Raw genomic sequence first — 22,348 nt, 5'->3', positions numbered from 1 at the left:
AACAAGATAAAGGCAAGGAGCTGCTCTCTGCTGGATGCTGCTGTTCTCTGACTTTTGAGAAGTGATTGTAACTTCTAACAGCTTCAGTCTGTAAATAAAAAGCTGAAATGCCTCTGAACAGCAGCAGGCTTGGAAAGCAAGCAGCAACAACTCCCCTACCCTCAAGTCTTCTATTTCAAATTCTTTTGTATAATTGCCAGTGTGCTTCTAGCAGTAAGTTGAAATGGTGCCTTGGTAGATGGTTATGGGTAACTGTGTACACCATTGTTTTATTTTTCCCTCTTAACTGTGACCAGATTCATGTGTTTAACATGTAGAATGTGCAAAGTGACTTCATTTTCAGGTGTATGGTTGCTTTGCAAATTTCTCTCATCGTATCTCATATCACCAGAGTACCCCAGTGGAATTGTTAGCTCATAGTTTAACATTACTTCCATTCTTCCTATACATCATTTTGCTTTTCAGCTGTAAGAAGACTGTGAGCTTATTCATAAACATTTGCATTAAAATAGATTGAATTTATCAGATATGCTGTTTGGGGGGAGGAACCCAGAACTGTTCTCTTTTCTTCTTTGGCCCAGAAGTTTCTTGAAAACAAACAAACTTTTAAAACTATTTCTGCATTCCATTACTACAGTTAATGAATTTTAGGTCTTCCTCAATAAAATGTAGATGATAACCATTTTTTTTTCATGAGTGGACTATTTTCCCTTTTTTCACTGTATAAGCATGGGCTAGGAAGACTGCCTGAAGAAACTTTGTTTTCCTTGTCTTGAGGGCAGAAAACAAAATAAAAGGTAAAGAAATTCATGTTTTCTTTGTCTATGTCAAAACTGCGGTGTTTTTCTATGTACGCACTGCCTAAAACCAGCGGGTGTGAATGTTTCTGGTAATTTAAAGAGATGCATAGAATGCGTAATGTGAGCACAGTCCTTAACGCTCACTAAGGAGAGAAAGTTGTTTCTTTAAGTTGCCTTAAAGTTGGGAAAAATGATTGCTGAGCTCATGCTAATCAGTTGAACAGCTGTAGTTTGTAACTAGGCAACTCTGGCTGCTTTTTTGGAAATGTGAAGGTGTCTCTGGCTTATTGATAAAGTAAGGTCCTTTTTTGCTTGCTCCAGAGCCTGACCTGTTCTGACCTAGAGCTTCTCATGCAAGATCCGTTGACTTGATTTGGGTACTAGTAGGTGAACGAAGAACAAGACAGAGATCTGTGCGGATCCTGTAGATCCTGTGAGTGCACTTTTTTTTTTAATGTGCATATGTACAGAGCATTGAATAGACTTGTAGCTCATTTGATGAGGAATTTTACTTGAATTCACGTAAAATTCATCATTGTTATTTCCAGAGCCTAAGTTTGCTTTGTAAGATTTCAGTTTCTGGAAGATTTTTTTAACAAGCGATACTCAGAGAACCATGGTCTCTAAGACTGTTGTAAACATTGTTGCTAATAAAGTTTTCCAGAAAAGACTTCAGGCATAGTTGTTACTCGCTAAAACAATTTGGGAAGATCAAAAGGCAAATCCTGATCATCTGTCTCTCTACTTCAAAGACTCTGATTATACAGGCTACATATTTAAATGAAGTAAGCTGTTCACTTGTAAAGTTTCTGTTTGGTGGAATTTTGGAAAGCCCTGTAAGAGCTTAGGGAGATGATCATCTACATTGTACCATTGTGCATTGTCTTTGATGGGGGTGGTCTTGCGATAGAAATTTCTGTGACCCCCCATAGATCCCACCCTGCTTCTTCCCCTTCCCACCCCACCCCCTGGGTTATGTATTTGTCATTGAGCATTTGAAGTAGTTTTGCCTAAATGGGGACTAATAACCAGAAAGTGGTTCCTGTTTTGTTCCGTGAAGTGTAGTGAAAACTTGCAGTTGAAGTGTGCTCTGCTGTCTTCTGTTGCCTGCAAGCCTAAATGCTTAGCTCTTGGAATGACTGACATATTATCATGAATAGGCACAGAAACGAAATGTGACACGTCTCATCATTGGTGGCTGGCAATTATTCTTGGCCAGCGAGCCATGGTGTCAGGGGACAGGCATTCTGGATTCTGCTGTCTGTTCTTTCGTTCACAGTTAAGCAAATGCAGTGAATAACCTGCAGAGCAGCTGCAAAATATACTGGTGGCTGCGTAATGAACTTGCGTTTACTTATTAGACTAACACAAAAGAAAAATTGCCGTAACAATATGGTAGGCGGAGCAGGGAATCTGATCTCTCATCTGTCATGGACACATCTCAAAACCATTTATTCTTATTGCAGAGCTGCTCGTTAGACCATCTACCACTGAAAAATAGGTTAACTCCTTGTATTTTGGAGACATAATTTCTCTTTGTATGAAGACACTAGTTAAAATGGATTGCAAATCTGGAGATGTACTGGTCAATTCAAATTATAGGCAAGGTGGAGGTTTTTATTTTAGTGAGAATGGCCTTTCAAAAGTATTTCATGACTTTTTCTTCCCTCATATTCCAATGTATTTTGTGTTCCCAGCTTCAGTTACAGATGGTGTGTTTCTTAGCAAATTGTTCATGTTTATGGACGTACTATGTCTACCTAGCAATAAAATGTTAGGTAAGACCATCCATCACATGTCCTTAGTGTTTCTCTGGGTTCCCCTTTTAAAGCAATTCTCTGTCTGTAGAAGGAAAGAAGGGTCAATGAATTCGCACTGGTCTTTTTTTGTTTTCCTTATTTTTTTCTCTTCATGGTAGCCTGCCTTGTTGCTGTTGCAGTGAGTTGCTCAGCTAGAGCAACTCCGAAGGTTGCAGAAGAGAAGACCATCCCAGGCTCTTGTGTCTGTGCTTTCTGCTCGTAGGCACGTTCTTGACCCAGAAGGTAATGAGCAGAGGGAAAGGAGCATTGCGTCTTGCTGACTGGAGTGCGTTGGCTGGTATCAGCATGCTGAAAGAGCTGCCAGGGTGTCAGAAAGCAGTGCACTCAGAGAGGCTGACCCCGCAGCTGCAGCTGAGTGTATTGGCCAGAACAGGTGGGCTGAGTCTGTGAAGAGAAATTAAATGAAATATCTCCCCTGTTTTTAAAAAGTCAAAAGACAAGGACTACTCAAAGACAAAGAAAAGAGTGACGACTTCTCCAACTGTCCTGGATTTTTTGTTTCTATGCCTGGTTTTTCAGGTACCCTCAAATTTCACAGATTCTTTCTGGGGTCCTAAGATAAATAAGTTTCGTGTTCCAGCCACTCAGATTCCCCTATCTGTCAGGGAGCAGGTTTACCAGGTTACAAAGGGATCACCAAATTACACCCAAAACCTCACTAGCTAGATGTATTTCCCTTTGTCTAAATCCTCACTGCGTTCCTCAAAAAGATTCCAAAATCTTTCATAAATAAGTGTATAAATGATATACCTGTGACTTACAATATGATCATACCTGAATGCCTCAAGCATGTGATTCTGTTGCTATTCACAGCACCTGTGTGGCAGGAATAAGGGGCTATTCTGTTGCTGAGAGATGAAAATAAGGACAAAATTGTCACTTGGGTCCAGGCTTCAGGAGGTCGGTGGTAGGGCAGTGATGCCTCGGTCTGTGGATTAAGGATCATCTCTTCTTTGAAAGCCTGCTACATTTCTCTTTCCGTGCCTGAGTGTATCTTTGAGAGAGAAAAAGAGAACTTGGCCGTGCAGGCTGGGCACTGTCACCCTCATCCCTTTTTCCTGTGGAGTCTTGGGAAACAATGATCGAGAAGATCTCTAAAACAGGGGACTCTGCTAGGAGAAGCCAGAACCCAAGGAGCGTGTTGCTTGTATGCCTTTTTGGAAAAAGTAAATAAATAAATAAAACCTTCCACTTACAGCAGACATTTCAAAAGTAATCCATTAGCAAAGGACAGACTCTTGAGCTGACAAATTGTGAAGTTTTACTGCTGGCAGAAGCAGCTCATACATCGGTGGTCCAGAAGTGATGCAGCAGTGATGGGTGTGTTTGTCACTGGAGGTAGCTTGTTACTTTATTTAAAGATGGGGATGGTGGTCATGGGAACCCATGGGACCCCACTGATGCAAGCTGAGCCAACATTTCTAAAAAAAAAAAAATAAATAAAAATTACTTCCCTGCAGAGTTCTTCCTGTCATTACTTCAGCCATTTACTGTGTCAGAACAGTTCTGACATGGTGACCAGTTTTTGCTGCCAACTAGCATTACAATTCAAATATTGCAGCTCTGTTTCCAGAGGGATACTTGAACTGGCAAACAAAAAGCAGCCATCTCCTAATCCAGCAGCACTTGAAAATGCTAATGTTATTCAACATCCAATTATAATTTTTTTTTATTAAAAAAAGAAAAAATCTAATTAAAATTCTCTAAGATAAGAATTTTTAATGACTTCATTGGACAAGTCATCCAAAATTGCTGCTCTTACCTTCTGTTCTTGTGATTATAAGCATTGTCAAATACATGAGAGTCTTTGAGCTTTGTCATCATTAAGAAAAAATAAATATCATGCTATCCAAAGGAAAAAATAAGAAAAAAACCCTGTTTTAATCTTTGATGTTTAAAATTCCTGTCATTCAACACTGTTGTCTTCTTCCAAAAACCAAGCCAAATATTTCAAATGTTTTCCACTTGTCAGCATGTGTCAGATTTTACAACCAATATCCTGTCTCAGTAGGTGTCTGTACACTAACCATCGAAAGCATCTATGTGTTATTACTTACCATTTTTTGAATCGGGGTTTGACCAGACATCCAAAATGGTGGGACACTGCCAACCTTATAAGCCCTCAAAACTTTCAGAGAACTGTATGGCTTTACCCAGCAACTGGTTTTCAAAACTTCCCATTCCTTTTGCTCCCATTGCTTTCAATTTATTTTTTTTTTTATTTTTCAATATTTTCATTGTTTGTTTATTTGGTTTTAATGTGGTCCATAGCACTACTGTCTCCTATTTCAAAGTTACCTGATCCTTACTTTTGGTTAGCAGATAAGGCATCAATTCCTTGCCCTCTGTGAGAAAATGAATGACCTGGAGCTCTTTGCCCTTGCAAGTCATACCTCAGCATTTGTATCAGAAATCAAGTGCCAACAGCGAGAACAAAAGCTTCACTGCGCACCCATGCAAATAAAATACTGAATCTTTCCACTACAATTTTGGGGGGGGATTCTGTTGGACGTTTTAAGAGAGATTGTGAGGTCTTCAGGCATGTAGTGATGTACTTTTTGCAGTTTATGTTGCCAATTTATGCAATTGGATTAAGTTTGGCATCTATTTCAGCTGGCAGCTTATAAATGGACATTTATACATGTAAGCAAGGAGAGGTAAGAAAAGGCAGAACTGTTACCAAAAACACTAGGAAAATGCCTATTTTAACAATGCTGAGAAGCAGATTGATTTGGACAGAAAAATATGTTAACAACTTTCAAATATGTACTGAAAAATGTGGAGTTTCATTGTAACATAAATACAATTCTGTGCCATGTGCTTGAGATAATGATGGCTTTAAAAAAATGCATTAAGAGTTGAGTTTTATGCGTAGCCAGAGCATAAATCTTAAAGATATGATATAGCAAATCAATACTTTTTATTAGAAGAAGTGAGGTGATAAAACTTCAATAAGATATGGAGGTGGGAAATAATCTAGCAAAGCTGTAATAGGTATCTAGAGTTTAATTAGGAAGACATTTGAATATGTGTGTTTGGGGTAAATGCAGATTTATTTTATTTATTCATTTATGAAACATCTGAAGTTTTCACTCATTGCAACATGATACTTTTTACCAAGAAAAAAGTCTTTTCTGTGTTCATAGTTTGTTTAACAGGTATTTAAATATTGTTTCTATTGTAGTAGTATCCAGGGATCTTCACTAGCACTGGCACTTTTCATGCCAGCGACTATGAACACAAAATGACAGGCAGTCCCTGACCCAGAAAGAAATAGAAAGCAAGCAACGGCTTACTCAAAGTCACCGAACAGGTCAAGAGTAGAAATGAGAACAAAACCTGCGTCCGTCAAGCCCCATCTGAGATTCGTCCTCTCTTCATACTGCATAGCTACTTATTTACAGCATTTAGCTTTAGATACAGTGGTTGTTTTATTTCTGCATTAACGTGGGCATTTCAAATCTCACGCACGGCAGACTGGAACGCGGTTTTGGGTAATCTCATACCGAGCGGCGGTGGAGTGCTGCGGCAGAGCCGGCGCTGGCTCCCTTACCCCCGCGCAGGACGAGGCACGTCTCCGCTCCGGCTCCACGGCCAGACGTTAATGGCTGCTGGTTTTTTAAGGCCGATCGTGTCCTCACCAAACCCACCGGAGGTTAGTATGGCTCTAAGCACATACGATATACTTCCAGCGTGGTTACAAAAGAAAAGAAGCACGCAAAGAGCTGCGCTCTCGTTTATGCAAAGTACTTGGTTTCAAAGTGCCTAGGCGATTTCCTTGGTTCCTTGAAAATAATTGTTGGAGAAGTGTTCGCCTTCCAGTAACGGCCACAGATAGGTGAAGGAGGCCGTGGGTTGAGGCCACTGAAAGAGAAGAGCATCCCCTCTTCTCGGTCGTGGGCTGCCGCGCGTCCTGGCTCCCGCAGGAGGAGGACTGGCGGCCGCCAGCCCCCGTGGCAGCAGTGGGAGGTGGAGGTCGGGGACGAGACCCCTCGCCGCGTGCTTGAGCGCAGTCCCCGGGCTGGGAGCAGCAGGCACCGGTGCCGAGGCAGGCTCGCGGGAGCGCAGAGACTCGTGAGAGCTGAAAGCAGAAGCAGGACCGCTCTCTCTTTACGAGCTGTGGTTTAATCTCTGGCCGAAATAGCGTTTCCCACGAGGCAGCGAGGAGGAGGAGGACTCCCGAGGACAGCGCGCGTGCAGAAGAGCTCAGTTCGATCAGACGTTGCTTCCGTACTGTCTGGTAATGGCTTATCTCGCAGCTTCCCACGCTTTGAGGGGATTTTTGCCTGGTCCCACCCGCGCACGCGTTCTACGGACATATGTGTGCGTGCATGTGCGTGGCGTTAAACGGACGAGAGGGTGTCTGTGTATGAAGAAGCCTGGGACTGCGCAAGTGCGGGAGCGAAGGGGGCCCGGAGAGACAGCCGCACAACTGCTTCGCCTCCTAGGCAGAGCTGTCATTTCTGGCTATAGGATTGGTTTGTTTATTCTGTTTAATGATACTGACCTTTGTGTTGAATAGGTTGGCCTGTTGCAAAGCTAGGATTTCTGGCCATTTGGGACTTTAGTTGTTTGGAAGACTGAGGATATTTTTTACGACTCTGGGTCCAAAGTGAATGACTTCTGATGACCCAGCTGCCCTTATAACTCACTTGCCCTTTACCTTTTGACAGATGAAGTGACTTCAGATTTAGTCGTATGTTAGAGAGTGTCTAAACTTGAAGAACGTTCTGGTAATAAACGGTGTCTTATGGCAAAGTGAAACTGAAAGGTGTTTTGAAAATTCCTATTTTTATTATGTATTGCATATGCTTCCTTGGGGGAAACTAATCCAGAATTTGTACTGTGAGTTTTCAAAAGGACTTATCTTGAAAAGTAGGAAAAAAAAAAAAAAAATTTAAATACACTGGAAGGAGTATTGCCTCAAACTGTGTTGTCTTCTACACGAGATCTTACACCAGTGTTACTTTATCTGTCTCTGAAAGAGCAATCGGTTTCTCTCTTACGATGTAAGAAATTGTCCCCAAATCTTATTTGATTTTGGGACCCCCAATCTGATTCCACAATCTATTTTAGCTAAGCGAATCCCTCAGGACTGGCGCAGAAGGACTCACACCTGAGATGTTTTGCAGCACATCATCAAATAGCCTCATTTGGTTTTCACTCCCAAGACTTGTAGTGGCCCTGGTCCTGCAACGCTTACACCTAAGATTAATTTTAAGCGCGTGACTGCCTGTTGAGTTGAGCACGTCAGCTAGGATGGGGAACTCGCGTTGTTTTGACTTGCGTGTCATCAGTGGCGACGCTTTGCAAGCTCCGCTTGTACGTACAGCCCTCCGCTGCCTGCGGCGGGGCCGCGGTGGTGGTCGCAGTCCAGAGAGCTGCAGGCTGCCCAGGTGGCCCTGGACTTCGGTTAATGGTCCCGTACATACAGGAGACAATAATCCTGTCCTGTTCGCTTCCCCTCAGCTGTATTGGTTCTACTGGGTGGAAAGCAGGGAAGGGGCGGGGGGGAAGGTTTTAGTACTTCTTATGGTAAGTTAAGCAGCGCTCTTTCTGACTTCACACAGGAAAAGGATCTGCTGAGTAAGAAAGTGCTAATTTCACATCGTTGTTTTTCAGAGTACAGCTACACGGTAAGTACCAAGCCCAAGAGGAACAAGAGCATAGTCAAATTAATGAAAAATAGGTTATGATGATAAATTATTCAAGTGGATAAAATTACTCTGGATTCGGAAGATGCTGAAACTTAAGGGCCAGATCCTTTTCTGGTATAAAAAGTTTCAGCTTCATCACTTTCAGGGAAACAGTGGGAACTTATTCAGTTGAGAACCTGACTATGATTGGCAGCATAAGCAATCATTTAAAACTCAGTGGCACGTATTTCATCTACTTTGGGTGACAGCCATAAGGTGAATGTTTTAAATTCTGACATGGCATAGCCTTTCTTTCGAGTTCTGTGGTGTGATTTTAAAGGAGATGAGATAAAAGCCGTGCCTCTCTAAAGGTACCTTTTCTGTGATGTTAAAGGAAACAATGTAAAAATATGCCCACTAAATAAATCATCAGGGACTTTCAGAATAGATCACATCCTTCTGTCTTAAAACTTGTAATACAACTCAAGATGTTCACCTTAACTCAGTTTCTTTTGTTCAGCAATTTTTCCGTACAAGGAGGCATACATATGTAGAGAAGGCAAGTCCGGAGGAGACGCCCCATCAGAAGAGGTTCCAGAGTATAGAGACAAGAAGCTCCACTTTTGACTTCTGGCATGGCACTTCCAGAAGGTTAATCCTCATTGATCCCTCTCGTGTTTTGAAGGAGGGGATAGCGGAGAAAAGACTGAGTGCTGTCACTTTGCTGAAGATGAATACCAGCAACCTGGGAAAGTACTTGGCTCTGCAAAATAGCCTCTGTTTTTTTAAGTACCTTCGCCAACATGCTGGAGGAGGTGTGCCGATTGGGCTTCTGCTGCTCTGGGATGAATTTTCAGTAACATTTGTCTCCAGCTTGCATGCACGTAAGCATGCAGAGCGGCGGAGGGAAGCGTGGGCTGACACAACAGGCTTTTAAGGACTGTGCCTGAAGTTAGAACTCGCGGCACACTGCATCTATAGAAAAAGAAAATACCCCAAACTCAAGAACTCGTGGAAAGTTCATATACCATGCTGAACTCTAAGGTTGAAACACATCCTACCAAATAGTAGACACTGAAGTCTTAGCTGTGGCCCCTAGCTCCCTGCTGTGATAAGTGGAGAGAGGAGCCAACACCTCCAGAGACTAGTTCATGGCTTAGGCAGGATGAATCACCCGCTCTTGTCTGAGAACCGAAGGGTGACAGCTCTTTTATCTTTCCAATTAGTCCAATGCCCATAGTTAGATACGTTGAATCTAGGCTTTAAACATTTGTGGCATGTAGCTGTAATTAAACACAAGTGCTCAAACTGAGCCAGCATGGCATAACCTCCTTAACACTCTATATAGCCCTTGCTGTGAGGATGCTTCTTTATCCCCAGATGACTCCTTCGACCATCCCCTTATGTGCAGATGTGAGGAGGAGTGACAGTTTCTCCAAAGTGAGAGTATTTTCAAATGTCAAGAAGCTTTATTTTTTAATGTGTTTAACCATATAAAATCCCCAGAAAATATACCTCATAAATGAAATGAGACTAATTAGGAGGAATGTAATGAGAGAGCGTTTACAGAGGTTACATCCCAAGGTCTGGTCACTGCTATGGAAAATGCGAGAGAGGGGTAAAACCTGCAGTCTGCTTTGTTCCTTTAGCACCGGCATGCATAGTTGTTAATTAAGCCCAGCAAGGGCAGCTTTAGAATGGCAAAATGAGGAGAAAAATGTTAAGGGACTATGAACTTTGTCCTTCCTTTCTCTCCCCTTTGCCTCCCGTCAGCATCCCTGGGCTGGCAGGAGCTCCCTACTGCTCCGCCAGCCTGCCCGTGATCCATGGGAGCGCTGCGGCTCCAGCCGGCTCCCTCTGCATTACGGCCACGCGCTGGGAAATTCGGGTTCAAGTGCCTTTCCAGGAAAAACTTAAGGGCTACTGGGACACCACAGAAGTCCTTTTGGCACAGGTCGTCAAGGTCATGTAGGTGCCCAAATCCTTTTAAACTGCAAGTCAATCGCCCATCTGCAAAAGCAGAAAATAGCACTCCCTGACCTTTATAGTATTGGAAGTGTAAGTCTGTTACGGGTTTTTGAGCACTTGCATACAAAGGTGTGGAGAGTTGTGTGAGGACTTAAAACAGACCGTTGAATTCGAAAGCTGTCTGTGATAGCAGAAGTGGAAGCTATTGTACTGACTGCACAGTAAAGGATCCAAATGGCAAATTTATGTTCTGGATTACTTAAGCTTGAATAGAAGTGTAAGGTCTCATTCTAAACTCAATCTGAGTTGATAGGATCCTTCCCTTGACTTTAATAAACATCTATATTGAGCTGGAAGTTGAACCTTGAAACGAAACCTTGGCATGCGAGTAACTGAGACTTTAAAAGCATGAATTTACAGTTTGTCAAAATATCAAGGAGATAGTGCTGATGAAACAACATCTATGCTGTGTACTAAATCGTAATGTGCTTAGTGAAACACAGATGTCTCTTGAAAGAAAAGACCTATTGAGAACCAGTCCTGTGTTGAACGAGGGTCATCCATTTGCACAGCTTTTAACAGTCACCTCTTACACCTGAACAGTTACAGGCTCTCTTGGAACGTGACAGAATTTAAAATGCTTGAGGCAAATGCAACTGAAGGAACATACAGTCAAATCAGTGCTCCCTGTGAAAGAAGCATCTGTGTCTATATACTGATTGAAGGAGCCGGATGGAGAGGGAACAAAATGATGAGCTGAGGAGATGCGGTGACTGAAGTATAACTGATGAGAAGTCAAATAAGATTAAAAAAAAAAAAAGAAAAGAATAGCACTGATGTCAGCTGTCACAAAAGAAAAAAAATTACGGACAAGCAGGTGTAATGAGAAAACAGGTATGTTGCAAGTAACAGAATTTGAACACTGTGCCAATCTGAAGTTGATTAGACCATTGTGGAGAAAAATCATAGACAGGGTGCCAGGGAAGATTTTCTTCTTCATTTCATCTCAAAACGTAAATTTTACAGATCTGCTCTCTTCATCATTTTATTCTTGGTCCAGTGTTCTTAAATATGTGCATTAATTGCACCTCAGCTACCTCTGAATTTTTCACTAGTGTAATTACTCTTAGATTTTTGTTCATGTTTTGCCTAAACTTTTTCTTCGCTTGCTTATGGCCATTACTTCTTTTTCTGTTTTCATCTGAGACTTGGCGTAATTTCCTTCCTTCATTTACATTGTTACCTTGAAGCTATTTACAGGCTATGTTCATTTTCCTCCTGAGGCTTCTCTTTTCCCCTGTGTTACTCTTTTCAGTTCCTTTCTTTTTTCTTCTCTTTCCCTAATTTGTATGCTCCCCATCTTTTTCTATCACCAGTACAGCTAAGCATTTTGACTAATTTTACATGTGATCTTTTTCTCATATTTTTAAGACTAATACTTCAGTAGCAGAACTGACCTTAAAATACTGTAAGGGACATTTTCACAAAAATACTGCATAATAGTCTCTCTTTTATCACACTCTTTTGTGCTTTTAATGTCCATCAGCAGCAAACTTCTTGTATTGCTAAGCCAGCTGCCGCAGTTATGAAAAAAAAAAATCTATAGCCTTCATTTTTGTCAAGTAGGACTTTATATTCCAATTGCTTTAGTTTCTCACTGGTGCATATATTATTTGCAAGCTGCCCACACTTGCATAGGCTCTGCATAACTTGTGGTACATACGCGAGTCTGGTGCGTGCATTTGAACAAGCAGGCAGAGTCTGTGCTCTGCAGTGAAAACTCAAGAATGGCATTCAGTGTGCGTGTCCTACTTGGGACGCTTTTCCATTTAAGAAAGGCCGGGTCAGGTTCATAGCTACATTTAAGCCATGTAGATGTCTAACAGGATTTTGAGAAGTGACTAGGCAGGCTGAGTTCCTAATCCTTAATTTCCTGATTTTACCGTTTCACACCTGAATTCCTTTGGACATCTGCTACCTGTGCTTGTTAAGTTTGCTGGGGTGGGAATTGTCATTTTCTCTGCGCAGTGCTGAGAACAGCAGAGCCCTGCCCTTACCAGTTGGTTCATCAGCAGTACCAACCTGAAAACACCTAACAGCAGCAAAACAAACCCAGAGCAATGCCAAGGGGCCATGCGGTGGGAATTAATATGAAGTAGAAGGAGCCAAGAAAAAAAGACACCATGCAATCAGTTCCTCTGATGATGAGGGAGTGAAGATTTGGTGATCAGAAACATCTTGCTTAGCAATTCAAGACGAGGCATTGCCTTTCTATTCTTTGCAAATAGACTGATTAAAAAAAAAATCCCCGAATAAAGAAATAGGTTGGATGTATAAAAAGTGCAAGAATATGTTTTTCCTTGCAATCTCTGGCCTTATATTTCTTTATAAAGATTATCTAATAGAGGGACAGCTGCAATCTGAGGATGTGTCTGCGCTGCCAGGGAATGGGAATCTCAAGTCTGTCAGAAAAGAAATGTGTATAGCAACCCACGAGCTGGAGAAGATACAGCTCCTTTGCCCTGACCCCCCTGTTGTCACTGGCTGCTGTCAACAGGAGGGTTTGGCTGCAATGTTGTGAGAAACCTTAGGCAATCTCACACAATGCAAGTGAGAAAATGACAGCCCTCTGATGATGCGGCCAGTTTTCCTGATCAGCGTGATTGTATGAGAGCGCTGTACTTAGTTATATCGATTTGTCTCTGAAAGCTCTTTCTGCCACATAAATCTCATCGAAAATCTTTAAAGATCTTGCCTCAGAAGGCCACAGTGTTTTCTTTCTCAGTAAACAGAAGCAGACCCAGGAATTCATTTCTCAAAGTTTCAACTAGAACGGTCCATTTATGAGGCAGGTCCGAATGCATCTCTGTTTTACATTTTGAAACCTTTAAAAACAGCGCTGCACTTCATGGCTAACCCTCACATCTAAGCGGTACTACAAAGAGCTGTATCTATCTCCTCTCCCTTTCTTTCTTAGTTGGAGAGGCTTGAATAAAGAAAATCACTTTTCATTTAGATGGGGGAATTCGAAGGAGTATTGTGCTTATTGTAGCTCAAGCCTTAAGTACAATAGGCAACACATTATAAAGATACTATTTGTGCCACTCCAGTTAAAAAGACTGATAGTCCTTCCCTGATGAAATTTTTCTTTCAGAGTAACTAAAAAGATTTTAAAATAATTTAAAATATTTATTTAAGAATCAAGTCTTTCAACTCAGCCAGAGCTAAGGAAGCACAGAATACAAATTCATACTAATTCTCCATAGAATTATCAACAAGTTGGAGTCATAAAGTGTGTCTTTATGCCTGGCAGACTCATGTCTTCATGTATATAGAAGCATATGTAGAAGTAAATACGAGAAAACACAAGAAGTTTGGCCTTTTTTTTCCCTGACAAAAATACTCTTTTGAAAAAAGTGATTATTGAGTCTGAATTATCTGTAACACAGAAAGAACCTCTTTGTGTAAACACACAGACACGTGTGACTTTCAGGCTGTTCAGTTACAGAATAGCTTGTATGATGGGGCTATAAATGTTTCAGTAACACTAATGTTTGGTAACATTATTATTTTTCCCTCTTTAATGGCCTGGTCAATTATTCCTTGGCTTGCTCTATCGCTCTGCACAGATACAGCCGTCTGTCCAAACACTGTAATAGGAGACTGGGGACTTCATTTCCTTCTCCTCTTTTTCTCTTCTAAACAAACTAACTCCAAGACCTTTTACAACCAATATATGCCAAAATGTCATTTATTCATTTAAACTGTACAGCCCAGTGCAACTTAAATATAATTACAGCACAGCAGAACAAAGCTAACTTCATAAAACTAGGACATGGCAAGCAACATCTGATTAGAGAAGCATCCTCCTACAGGTACAGAACCATTGGCAACAAAGGAGGGTATCACGTTAATCCAGGATGTAATAGGAAATTAAACAGGCTATCATTTTGTCATTTATTGCAGAGGGATACACCAGTACATTTGTATGGAGCCAATTTCAAAGTCAGCGCTGTAGCCATCCCTGCAAATGGAGCAAGTTTGGAAATATGGCATTAATTGTGTTAATGAACCCTGGCCTAGAGTCTGTTCATGTGTTTGTGAGTTCTCTCCAAAGCTTCTTTGTCTAAGTATTCTTATTCTGACTTTATGGTAAATGACTTGAAGTTGCTACAGCAAACAGATGAGAAATCTAATGCAGTAAAGCAGCAGGGTTTTTGAGGACTGGAAAAGACAGTGCCTGACAGTACATGTAATAATTTTGTCATGAGTATAAACTCTCGTATCTGCAGCATACCAGCGTGTCTTCATAAGTGTGGAAGTGTTTTTTCAAATAACAGTTCAGACTGATTAGAGTTTGAATCCTTGTCCCAGACTTGAAGAAAAAAAAGCACCAATCTTGCCCAGATTTATGCATATTTTTCATTTTATGCACCAGGACCGGTGCCTTTAGTTTCAGTGAACTGACAGACTGAATAATCATAAAATACAAAATAATTCAAAGTCAGTTTCTGAGCCCCCATCAAGTTCTAGAAATCAACTCCGTGTTTTTTGGAGCAGCCTTTGGATTTCTGAGTTCCCCTTGATCAGCTCTTGTGTGCCTGCAGTATTAATGGTTCAGGTCTATGGGAGAGACGTAAATATGTCCACTAACCTCTCATGGCAGTCCACGTTATATTTCTGTCAGGAGCAACGTTTCTCCAGCTGACCCTCAGCACACCTTTCTGTTTCCTGCAGCGTCAACCCCTTTTGTCCTTAGGTGAGACAAATACAGACGATTCTTCCTTTTCCATGGCTGGTACTAAGTGGGAGGAGGTACTACGGGGGAGTAGGAAGAGAGCACTAGCTGCCATCGTTTTCATAGGAAAAAGGGCTTCCTAAAGCTACTTTCTGGGCCTTGCTTTCAGTGTGGGAGGAACCATATGTGTCTCTTTCCCGTACTCAACACCCCTCACACCAGATAAAAAATGTGCCTTGTTTGCTAAGGAGCCTAGAAAGAGTTCTGGTGGCCTCTAACTCACTGCTGTCCCGAAGAGATTGGGCAGTGGGAAGGCAGACTAAGTGGAAAGTGTTTTTCCTTGAATAATTAAAATATCTTCTGGAGTTTGCATTTTCTCACTTCATCACAACAGTAGCTCCAGCAATGACAGGAATAGCTCGTGTGCTGGCAGTACTGCACACAGAGAAAAGGTCTTTTGAACTTTACCAACGATTAAAAGGTACCTAGTGAGTGCCCTGAACTATGTGCATCAGTAAAATGTGAATAGTCCATTCACAACTGTAGGGGTAAACCAGAGCGTGGGCTGAGTACCCGGCAAGGTTTCAAAAGACAAGATGGAGTAAGATGATAAGACTGAGCAAGCATTAGCATAACAGCTTTGTATGTGTATAGTTAGTTTATAGCGTAAATGTTTATGAATGTCTGTAGGCTATCTAGAGGATAAAAGAAGGGATATGCAAGAACAAGAGCTGAATGAAATAAGTTTGCAGTTCAGCTTCGGTCCAGCTGGTCTAGAGGCTGGGTATGCAGGAGGGGTGGTGAGAGCTGGCACAAAGCGAGCACTGCCTGCAACCGGGACGTGGCCTTCCGGGGGGGGAACCCAGAGAGAGAAAGGAGACACCTTACAGAACTTGATGTCGTCTCAGCTGACATACAATGAGGGGTTTTTTTGGTTTTGCAAAGTAATAGTTAAGGGGCAATAACATGAAATGCTGAAGTCTTGGCACAGTGTTTTCTATATTATGATCCTAGTGCCAGAGACCTTTGTTCACAAGTGGTTCTTTTATTTCGTAGTCCTCAGGAGCAACATCGATAATCTGAGTCCCTTTGTCCTCTGCTGCACTTCATGCTGGTCATCAAACAGTTAACCTGCATTGTCTTTCAGGAATCCCATTTCACTCCTGCAGAATCAATGATAAAATTCCAACTGCGCAAGTGAGTGAGCCCATGGGCCAGGTGGATATTTGGTATCAAAACATTTGAAAGGCTCTTTCTGCAATAAAAAGCTATATGAAGTATTTGCTCTAAAGACAAGTACTAATCTCTTGTCTCTAGGGCATTTGTAATCAATATTATATTACAGGTTGATTAAATACCAAGATATTAGAACGGTGAATCTCAAAGTGTAGTTTTGACTTTTCTTTGCTACTCAAAAACAACTGTAAAAATTGTTTAGAGAAAGGTTGACAATACCAGAAAACAGCAAAATCAAAATAGCATCATAGTTACTATTTCTGAACGTGCAACCTTGGCAAGGGGGAAACACTCATCATTGGATCGGTACCTGGCAGATGCTGTGGGTGGGCAGAATATTATAACCTCGTGGGATAAATATTCTGCCCACTTACCCTGTGCTCTGTGCAAGTAGATAGTAGAATGTGTAGAATAATTTCTATGCACAGCTTCTTAGACTAGTATCCAGCGTGTGCATAAGACATGGGTGCCTCTTGAAAAGCTGGTAGCATCCACTTGAAGCCAAATAGAAAAGTTGAAATCTGTTGTCTTCACAGATATCTGACGAGGGATGTGTCTGGTATGGGAAACTCTAGATTTCATGCATTTCACACTGACAAAAAATGGGTAAGCAAGAGAACGAAGGCCATGTGAAGAGGCATGGCTAACCCAGCCATCATTGGGAGCACTAAGAGGTGGCTCAGCCCTGTTATCACTGGATTCCTTTCATCCTTTAGACTTTCTGTCTTTGGCAATAGCTATTAGGTTCATGTCCATCTGACCATGAGTGATAAAGTCTAGGACCGGTGTGAGATGGAGGAGGCAGAGAGAACCTGGCTCCGTACTCTAACTATGAAAAAGCTGAGCCATCAAAATGCCCAGCAGTGGCAAAACCGAGGTGCACCTAGCTCTCTTTTTTGGTTCTGACAGGGATGCCTTGGTACATGGGGGAGAAAAGTACATGAAACGAGGAACAGGGTGAAGAGTGCACCCTCTGCGAGCCACCGGCAAGCAGACTTACAGACAGTGGGCCGGCTGGACCCCCACTTTCTCCGTCTGTCCCTACACCGGCTTCCCCACTCTTTCACTTACCAGACCTCTTTTATTCAGTCCTCTTTTCAATGTCTTGTTACCAAAGTTTAGGTTTGTTCCTTGTGGGCATTTTTGGGTTTTGTTTTATTTTATTAAAGAAGGTTTGAGAGTTTGTTTGTTCTAGTAAGCTGGAGCTGTGATTGGGAAATGGGTTAATCTTGCTTCCAATTAAGATAATTGACATGAAATACCCAACTGCATCCTGAGAGAGAGTGAAATAAGTTCCCCAGCTGAGTTGTAGAAGAGAGCAGCTTTGTCTAACAATGTAGGTAGAAGCAGATGTTTAGAAAAACATGTAAAAGCAATCAGGAGGGGATTTATTCATTTGTTTATTAATTAAGATGCATGCATGAGCAGACAGCCAGCAAAGTCTCAAGTTAAGAAAGGCAAAGTTCCAGCAGGGGGTATAAGGAAAGCTGTATATAGGTGATTCTTGGGGATTTGTTTTTGGTTTGTTTGGGGTTTTTTCTTTTTATAAAAGAGGAAGCACCCCAAAGCTTTTTGGAAGATTCGGGTCACCATGTCCCCTTGCACATAGTCTTCCTGACTCTGCTCACCTGGTCCTGGTAAGCTTTTTCTCTTTTGCTTAAATAAAAGGTACACGATAAGGTGCTATCAAGCTATGAGTATCTCCTCAGCTAGTAAACATATACATGGTTTTGTGTGCTCTGTGGTTTGCTAAGGTTAAAAAAATGTAGAATGAGTACTAGAGCGACTCTGAAATAGTGAGTGACTGAGGGCTTCTGACAATGCTCATGTTTGTTTTCTAATTTGCAGGGAATAAGGAAAGTGGATTCAGCTTTTCTGTTTGGAGGGGCAGAGATCCTTGGGGATCTGATGTGGGGACAGACAGCTGCTGAGAACCTGCTAGTTGGCAAGGTCAGTTTAGAGAAAAGAAAATGTAGAGGGTGGGTATTTGCTAGATAGCTGGCCATGCTAAAACCAGGCAAAGATGTACTAGTGCTGGTAAGAAAGAGGAAAGGCTTCAAAGGCTTTGGATAAGAATAGGTAATTTTTTTCCTTTTTTTTTTTAAATGTCTGTACCAACAAACTTGGATTTCATTTACAGCATCAAAAGTAACATTATCTGAGATTAAAATTGGAAGGACCAACACCGAATTCACCCGGCTGCTCATGTAAGTGATCATTCCTGCAATTTTTATGCAAATATTAAAGTATCAGTTAAATGCATTGCTCTTTTCTTTGGTTTCCTTGTTTGAGCTATCCTTGAAATTCAACAAGGACCGGCTAAACTGTTTTAAAGTAAGAGACAGTAGGCTTTAATGGCTTGTCTGGCTAACTTGTCTCTGTGATGACTTTGGTAGTATTAATGAAAGATGAATATTGGGGGCTTGTGGTTTCTGTGTTGCTTGTTGGGGGTGGGAGGAGTTATTTTACATAGATAAACCTGGTAAATTAATGTCTGAAAATCAAATATGTTTTCTGAAATGCTAGCCTTTAGTTGCCTTTTCTTTGTGATCGAGGTGTTCTTTGGCATAGTAAGTCAAATAAGAAGATAGGAAATATGGCAGATTCCTCTTCCATGTAAATAAAAGTGGTCGGGTCTGTGTGTCCTGCTTCTGGTACTCGGAGCCTCAGTACACGTGGAGGGTTGCAGAGCCTGGCCCACCCCTCGGCAGGTGAACAGCCAGGATTCCTGCTGCTGCTACTGTCTTTGTGCAGAAGATGAAAAGCTCAAGCTGATGTTTTGTGAAATCTTGTAGGGCTGCTCTGATGCAGAAAGTACCAGAGCCAAGAGGTGGGCTGACCGCGGCCGCTGTGGGCTGGCGCCTGCAGGTGTGTGTCCTCGCTGGAGGGGCAGGAGATGCATCCTCCACGTACAGCGCGGTGCTTGGGTTCTGAGGGTTGGTGTTCAGATAGTGAGACAGTTAAAAACAAACACTTTTAATTAATACGTAGACCTATGTATTGACAGCCTTATAAACTGCTATCGAGTGTCTAAAAAGCTGGGTTCTTGGGCTATTCATACAGAAGTTTTCTTCTGGAGGTCCATCAAAGATTGCAGGTGGATGCTTAGGCTAATTCATCTCTTTGGTTACAAAAGTTACTCAGTTCTTTCATAAACCACATATGGGTTTCAGTAGTAAACTGGCCACTTCTTGTGGTTAGTTCTAATGCTTTTGATGAAGTACTGCTTTGTTGTGACCTTTCCTACTCTTTTATTTGTCCTTGTATTTAGGAAGAAATTGAAACATGATGTAATTTCTGGAGATGTAGACAGATCTTTTAGTAAAGAAGTGTTAAAATGAATAATTTTCTTTGGAGGTTGTTCTCCTTATGTAAAAAGATATTGCAAATAACATTTGGGGTCTCCATAAGTGAACCAAGCCTCTAAGTCTTTTTTGGACCTCATACAATGAAAGGCAGATAACTGAACAGTGCTATTATAAATTATATGAACTTTATATACTTCAAGGAAGGTATTTCGCATGCTTTACTTTGACAAAGCTCCTGCTGACTTCCTGGGAAACCTTGGCTATGCAAAATGTGGCTTGTGATCCTAGACTAATATCCTCCACGTAGTAAGCATCACTAAATGATGCCTTCTGAAATTATATCATTCTTTTGGGAGGCCTCACTGGTCACTGAATAGTGATCCTGCTGCTCTTACAGCATGTTGCAAGCCAGACACTTAACAAATGGCATTTGAAAGACTGAGTCAATTTACCCCTGTGTCTTAAAGTGATTGCAGAATCTTTTCAAAGGTTTATCTTTATGATAGCATTGTAAATACAAAACCGAGATTGAGAGAATTAGGAAAAAAAAGCCCCAAGTTAGAAAAAACGATTTATTAAGTAGTATCATATAAATAACTTGTTACAAAAATCAATTTGCAAAAAGGCAAATTCACTCTGTCTGTGAGAAATTGTTGTTCAAATTGGTTTCTCATTAAATCCTTAAATTTCTTTCCCCCCTGCCCCCCACCCCCCAAAAAGAAGCCAGTACAGTGAACAGGAAATATAAGGGAGAAGAGTGCACACTTGCCATCTGACCATAACAAATTGCCCATCCACGCTGCAGAAGAGAGAATCATTCCAGCATGGGTCCCTTTGCAACACAGGGAAGCTTCTAGGTGTAAATCTCTTGGGTGACAAAAATCTTACTGCCCGCAAACGTCCCTCTGTGCTGAGCAGTGACCAGATCCATCCGATGCTGAGGCTCCCTTGGCATAACCAGGGGATGACATCGCGGGAGACTGTGTGGCTGGGGCATGCCAGCAAGTAAATCTTCCCAGGCGGCGGCATCAGTTTCAATTTATGCTTGGAAGTATTTTTAATCAAAAAAAATCAATACCGAAAAGCATTTATTTTAAGGGTTTAAAAATCACAAATCGCAATAGGAGTTTGCCAGATTGATTTCGCTCAGTAACACAGTTAAGATGCACATAGCATTTATTATAAGGCCTTTCTTTTAAGTTTAATTTTTCAAAGCAATGAAAGTAATCACAGAATTAAAACAGTACAGTGATTCTGAAGAGTTTTTTTATGTGTCAAAATCCAGAACAATTTTGTGTTTGCAGTGTCGTTTCTTTGTTGTGTTCACCTGAATGCTTAATAATTCTATACATTTGTTTCTTTAATAAACACTAAAGTAATAGATCATAGAAAACTAAAAGCTTATAGAAAGTGTCTCCAGGTATATTTACATAAATAGTGCAGTCTCGTAGGAAAGGTCAAAAGCCCATGGGGGTGGAAAGAATTTCTCTGTATGCTGGACTTAAGCTTTATATGTCAAATTGACTTTGTGGAAGGAGAAATTTGAAGTTAGCAGCTCCTTTCTTTTTTTCCTTTCTTTTTTTTTTTTTTTAAAGAAAAAAAAAGCCACATGCAAAAAAAAAAAAGCAGGTTCTGTAAGTAACTCTATGCATAATATGACAGCTTTGTGGCTTTTAAGTGCCACGGGACTTGCATGTGAGTGATTACCTCCCCCCACCCCCCCATGCAATCCACTTTCTGTTCTTCCTCCCGAAACTCCCAGTTCTCTGACTCTTGTACTCCCTGTAACTCCAGCCATGGCTTTTGCATATCCACTGCTGAATTTAATGAACCATTTGGGGAAAGTGTTTAGCGTATGACAAACGCAGGTCTGGGCTGAAAAGTGTAATATCGCAAAGTGATGGGCAGGATCAAGGTTGTTTCAGCTGTACCTAAATAAAACTACTGAGGGGAGAGACCAACATTAAAACATTGCATTGGCTGCTGTGTTTTTTGCCCTCCCTCTGGAGCAATGCGTGAGGCTGTAGACATTAAATATGTTTTTGTTCCTCTTCTTTAAGTACAGAAACAATCTCTAAGAAAACAAGTCTTTCTGAAGACTAAACTGAAAAAAACCCAAAACCTGTTGTAGCTTTGATATTTATTGGAGGAGGCTGCTGTTCACAGGTCTGGAGGGGTTAGAAGAAAACCCTGCCATTCACAACTTAATGACTTAGTTCATACTCATTGGAAGCAGCGTAATGACTGTTAATTTGTCAGCTCTCATTTAACAAGGGAGCTCAGCCTACAGTGTTTAATTGAAACACAAATGGGCAGGGAATGGCAGCATCCAGTTGGGACAGTGGTCTTCTGAAACACTTCAATACTACTTAAAACCAAAGGAAATGTGGAGGGATTTAAAACAGATGGTGGCAGAAAGAGGTAACACAGCGGTGTTCACAGAGTTACCTGCTCAGAATCACTGTCCATAATTCACCCTGCAGAAGGCCATCGAGATAGGTCTGCTGCAGAAATTTAACACGTTTTAATAATAATCATGACAAAGGGACTTTCTTTCCTAGAGAGCTGCATGGAGTGGCCTGGATTTAATTTGCTTGGTCTGAAAAAGATGATGTCTGTCTCTCTACCCGTGCAAATCTCCCTCTGGCTTATGTAGGAAGCGTGAAAGTGTTAGAAGTGACCGTGCACCATTGGCCCTGCTCAACATGGATAAATCTGGTTTCGAAGCATGGCCAGCTTCCAATGTGCATTATTCCCTTCTTTTTATTCATACTGTACATGTGCAGACACACATGCCCAAAGCCATTTGTCCCTTCTCTACTTCTTTATGACGGTTCTGCTT

Source organism: Haliaeetus leucocephalus, unplaced genomic scaffold (genome assembly GCF_000737465.1).
Source record: "Haliaeetus leucocephalus isolate CR32 unplaced genomic scaffold, Haliaeetus_leucocephalus-4.0 Scaffold137, whole genome shotgun sequence".
In the NCBI taxonomy this organism is placed as follows: Eukaryota; Metazoa; Chordata; class Aves; order Accipitriformes; family Accipitridae; genus Haliaeetus; species Haliaeetus leucocephalus.
This window is presented reverse-complemented; position numbering follows the sequence as displayed.